At 32.0% G+C, this 6,000-nt stretch overlaps 1 pseudogene; it reads right to left on the bottom strand.

Annotated features, from left to right (window-relative positions):
- Window positions 1-2,275: 2,275 nt before the first annotated feature.
- On the bottom strand, window positions 2,276-4,258 carry LOC113852372 (annotated as a pseudogene).
- Window positions 4,259-6,000: the final 1,742 nt, after the last annotated feature.

Here is a 6,000-nt window from a genome sequence, read left to right as displayed (position 1 = left end):
ATATTATCAGTCTTGTTAATTAACATTTTAAGAACAATCGTAATTTGTAATTAGTAAATAGAAATTCGTAATAAAAAAATCATTACAATTTCTTGATCAGTATACTAAAGATACTGATTAGCTTTTTTATATTATATTATATTACAATGTCCCAACTTAAGGTAAGTAACTTGATACGATTTCATATTTTAGTGAGTTGAATAGAAATGTATGTGATATTGTGTTGTTTGAAACTGGGACCAGATTAGAGAAGATGTGATACTAGTTGGTTTATGAAATGATTCAGCCATATCACATTGGAGATCTAAGAGTTAGCATGGTGGAATTGATTTAGCCATTGTTGTCGCTATCGTATCTTATTTGTGAAGTGGGTCTTAGTTGTTCAGCATGCCAAGTTCTTTGTATCAAAATATTTAGATCACATTTCATATAACATGGAATCCTACAAAAGTCATATTCAAGTTTTTAAATAATTTTGTTTGCTATTCTTTATATGAAACTACGGTTAACCAATTCAATGGGGTACATGCCAGTATATTCTCTCCCTCTTAACTGTATCTCATTATTATTCTTGTCTAGGGGAAACTACCAAGCTACCTTATAATATATTCACATTATTGCTTATTCGCCTTGGAATTTGACTGACTCTGATTCGAATTAATGAAGCCACAAAGTATAACTGCAAAGCTCCTCAAGAATATGACATTTTTAATAACACTTTTCTTGATATGTACTTAAGAATATACTATAAAAACTCATATAATATATATATATATAGTAACTTTTTATTAGAAATTATATTGTATTACAAAATTTAATACATTAAATACTACAACTTGCAGTAAAAGTTTTCTATTTGTTACATTGGAAAAGTTGTTCTAATAAATATAGTGCATTCTGCATTCAGTAACATTTAAATTTTTAATATTCTATTTTTGTTTCTGTTTATTTGTCTAGAGAGAAAAGAAATTGCATAGATGAAGAAATTTAATCATTTTGTTATTTTAGTAACGTATTTTTTATTATTGAATTTGTTATTCTTAAACTAATCAAATAGTACAAATAATCAACTAGTTTATTTGAAGTCTCCCCTTGCTCAAAGTTGCAATCCCAAGCCTTCTCTTGACTCCCTTTGTAAAAAGAATTGAACTTCGATTTGGCTTGTAAAGCACCTTCACCTGGGCCCTCTTTCCTTATTAGTCTCTGTTCTTTTGCTTGCAAAGTATATAACAAAGTAATATTTGACAGATCTTTGAAGTTTTCCAGAGTGGAAATAGTGGATTCAAACCTTTTAAGAATAGTCACGAAAATCTTTTGAACTATCCTTGCATCAAGAAACTTAGAGAGTAACCTCACCGTGTTAGCGGTGCTTAGAAATCTATAAAAATATTCCTTGATTGTTTGACTCTTTCATTCTCTACATCTCAAACTCCTTGAATAAATTCAGCACTTGCATTCCTTTGAATTTCTCATTTCCTTTTACTCCTTCCACTTTAGAAAATTGCATATAGATTTTGCTTACTTTAGAGTCATGGTTCTGGTGAAGATTGCTAGAATGCTGGAATGACAGTAGAAAATAAACACAGCTGTGCCTTTAATATCTGTTCTTTTATTTCCTTATGTTGTTGATATAAGCAAGTATAGAAATTTCTGGTAATGGATCAAACTCCATAATCCTCCCCAACAACCTCCCAAAGATCACTTGCACCAAGATAATTTTCCAGAGTGGAAAATTATAACCTTACCGGGTCCCCCAAGATTCACGACCAATAAAGCTAAGATAAAAATTTGTACGAAAATAGAAATATTCCAATAATTAAGAAAAGAAATGTCTTTTTGTTTTTTTAATTTGAGTTTGCTACCTTGTTGAATATTGATTGTTTGAAAGACAACGTCACTCAGAACGTGCGGTTCCCTGAGACTAACGTTTTCCAGAAAAGGCATGTTAGTATTTGCAATCCAAACGAGGATTTCAAATCAGTTGTGCCACAACTGTTATGTTTACCAAAGAAGGGATATAAAAAGGTGAGTCCTTTTTGAAGGGATAGAAAGAAAACAGAAGCGATAATATTTTTTCTTTGTTTGATTAATTCGACATACATTTAACTGAAACGGGAGTTACAGGACCATTTACTCAACAATGAGACATAAATAGCCATGTGGTTGATCTATCACAGTCATTATTTATCTTTCTGTTATGCTGATTGTAAGCTATCTATGATTCATTGAATAAAATATGAATATCTTCAGCACATAACACATATATATTACTATATTAGCCCATAGTATAAGAAGGGGATCACTGTGGTTTTGACCGTGGTCATCATGTTTATGCTATTGGTGATCCCTTGAGATCCAATTCCACTGTCTTTTATGCCCTGTAAGTTCAGCCTTTATTTATGGTACTGTCATTTTTTTGGCTTACCAAAATTTAAAAAAAGAAATTAGTTTGTTTGGTGAGCTCACCTGAAAGGGAAAATGATCTGGTGCACGAGCTGGAGCAGAATTTATTTGAACTGTGCCAGTCTCCATTGCATCACTGATCAATATTGCTTTGTTGATGTCCTTTGTGAAGACACAACCCTGCACAAGTGTGTTGTATTGATGCAAATTATAGCATACTAGCAATATGAAAATGAAAATGAAATGAACTTACTATATGATGTCATTATTATTTAAAAAGTTAAAAATGACAATGTTTCACATGAGGGAGTTCTAAAATTCTACCTTAAGTCCAAAATTGCTAGCATTACAATGGTGGATCCCTTCTTCAATAGAACTGATCCTCATAACAGGCAAAACTGGTCCAAATGGCTCCTCCCATGCAATTCTCATATCTGGCCTAACATTATCAAGCAGCAAAGGCAAAATGAGATTCCCTTCTCTTCTATACTCTTGGCAGAATGTTGCTCCTTTTTGTTTAGCATCCATGACCAGGCCTTCAATGAATTGGCTGATGATTCTGAAACAACTGGGGTGATGTTAGAGTTATCCTCTGGTGGTCCAACACTAAGTAGTGCCATCCTAGCCTTCACTTTCTCAACCAATGCATCAGTAACCGATTCCATCACTAGGACAACCTTAATTGCGGTGCATCTTTGACCACTTTTATTGACAAAAGAAAAAAAAAACAATAAATTAAGTGGTTATTACATATAGAAGTATAGAAGTATATATTGTCCCTTTGCTATGTCATAGCATTGTGGTCGTGGAAAACAATATTACCTGCTGAGCGTTTAAAAGTAAGGATTTGTAGGAATGCAGATTGTGTTGTTGACAATTTTTTTTTGGGGGGTATTTATGTTGCAGCATTTCTTCCATACCAATGATATTTTCTATTCATATTTAAAAGTAAGGATTTGTAGGAATGCAGTGTGACAAACCATTTAGCTATATGAATTATGAAGTCTCGTACCAAAAAAAGAGGTTCTGAAAATTGACCTTGGAAGTGAGGCAATATTTTGTCCTATCATTCCCAGGAAAGCTATCTGATACCAAGAACTTTCCCTCTCCCAGAATCCTTACCCCTTCTTCAGCACAGTAAGAAAGCAGATCCCCAGACCTTATAACCTTCGTGGAAAGTAAAAAAACTTTAAAACTATTTATTTTCATTATTCAAAATTTAAATCCTAAAAGACCATATTTTTGGATTTCTATAAATTACCTCATAAGTTAAATAACATCATGTTAAGTAGACTAATAAAATTAAAACATTATATTCAAAATTTTATCAACTTTTTATTTATCGTATGGAGTAACTTGGACAAACTAATACTTTGTCATAACCCATAATTAATAACACAATATGTACCTCATTAACTGTATCTTTGGCAGGCTTTGCTATTTCCTTCACCAAGCACTCTGCAATTTGATCTTTGTGTTCTTTGGGAATAGCAGCTGCTTTGTGAAGAAGTTCAGCACGCTTCCAGAGAGGGGTCTTTGCCCATGACTTTTGTGCACTTTTTGCTGAATCCATTACTATGTTAACTTCTTCTTGTGTACAAGCTGTGTCAATATCATCTTAGACCTTATTAGACACACTTATCATTTGTTACTTAAAAACTGAAGCTGGAATGAAGGGCTTTATATGCAATTGAAAGAAAAGGGTAACTACCTTGAACTTTGTATTGTGTCTTTCTGGTAGTTGGGTTGACGATAGAAACACTCTTCCCTGATGAACACTTTTCCATTCTCCATCAGAGTAGTACTCGTACACATCTCCATCCAAAGTTTCAGCAAACAATCCAGTTCCGGCCATGTTAATGCAAAATCTACCCTTTATACCAAAGGATATATAAATGAGTTATGGATTACAGAAGTGAAGGTTAGGACTTGGGAGTAGTATATGATTTCGTTTTATGGGTTATGTATGGCTTTGTGAGTGACCATAAGAAACATCGTTTATATAATGCAAGAATAAAATATATTTGTACTTCAAATTATATAATTTTCCTTATAATATATGAGAGAAATACAACGAAAAAATATAAGTTTAACAATGTGACCGAAAGAAATTGATAATTTGTACATTAAATATTAATATTAAATGTCAGTTTGAAACATTAAGAAGAAATTTTAATTTTAAGAAGAGTATTGGTAAGTTTTATCAATGATGAAAACTAGCGAACATATACTTGATATTGTGGCATAATTATGCAAGAAAAAGAATAATTGCATCCCATCCCAAGGTATGGTTTAATTAAGTCGAAGCACAACCAGACAAGAAAAGAAGGATGAATTGTTGGGAAATGGGATTGCCTGTACTTCATATTGATACCCAAACCAATGTTTGAAAGTGCAACCTGCAAAGCAATATAGCCTCCATTGTAGCTAAGGTTCACTAGTTCTAGTAAAGGACCACAATAGTGGTTTGACATTAAAATGTTAGTAGCATACTTTTCAATCTACTCTCTGTAATTAGTTAATTTTTTTAAATAAAGTACTTTTTATTATAAATTTATTATTTTTTTAAATTACTTTGACTTTTTAAAAAACTGATCAATTATAAAAAGTGTGTTAAAAGAGAATATTGAATGTAGTGTGATATTTAACACTCCTCTGTACCTTAATCAACAATCAGAATGGCTCAATTCTTCAGTAGATTTGGCTGTGGACCAATTTCGAATAATTGCATTCTGTCCATTTAGATGAAGACCTTGTAAGTAGACCACATAGACATTGTTTTGTGTTGAAATCAAACAGCATGGACTGCCATTCATAGTCCTTAAGCCCATCCCATGTTTTGGTCTTCAAATCATCATAGTAGTGGTGGCCCATATTTAGGGTGCTAAGATTAAAATTAAACTCTTCCTTAGAACAAAAAGAAAAAAAATTAAAAAATAAAAACACTCTTTATTTATTTTGTTCTGCCCGAATAAGATTTCCTTCAATTGAGGATACCTATGGTATAGACAAAAATACAATTTTTAAGTTAGTGTGCATTTGTAGTGTAGAGAAATGTAAGTGACAACACTCTTTTTAATAAATTTTTAGTTATTAATTAAAGTTTATTTAAAATCATAAAAATTATATAAGTTTTACCGATTTTTTTGTTCTTAATGTTTTTTATACTTTTAGAAATTTTAGCCGATATTTAAGCTACAATATATTTGAGCAACCTATGTCTAAGCTATTTAAATTTATACAGAGAAAAGGGAATGAACCAAGATCTAAAATATGCTTGTTTTTCCTTCCTTCAACTTTAACAACCTTAAAAGGTTGCCATGTTTGAATCCAGAACTTTGTTTTGCCACTTCGCATGTAGTTTGGCATACTCCATGATGCTTTTCTTCTATCTTTATACCTATTGTTACACACCTTTTGAAATGACTTAGGATGGATAGGCCCAAGTTTCTTGACACCAATATTAATGGACCCTTTCAAGAGCTTTGGCAACTCCTGAATTGTGAAGCAACGGCCTTCAATTAGTTATTGCAAGGATCAAATTAATTGTCATAAAGAAGTACTTAAATACTTTATGTATCTATCCAGTCAAAGATG

This window comes from Abrus precatorius, unplaced genomic scaffold (genome assembly GCF_003935025.1).
Source record: "Abrus precatorius isolate BTA unplaced genomic scaffold, Abrus_2018 Scaffold10, whole genome shotgun sequence".
Taxonomy (NCBI): Eukaryota; Viridiplantae; Streptophyta; class Magnoliopsida; order Fabales; family Fabaceae; genus Abrus; species Abrus precatorius.
This window is presented reverse-complemented; position numbering and strand designations above follow the sequence as displayed.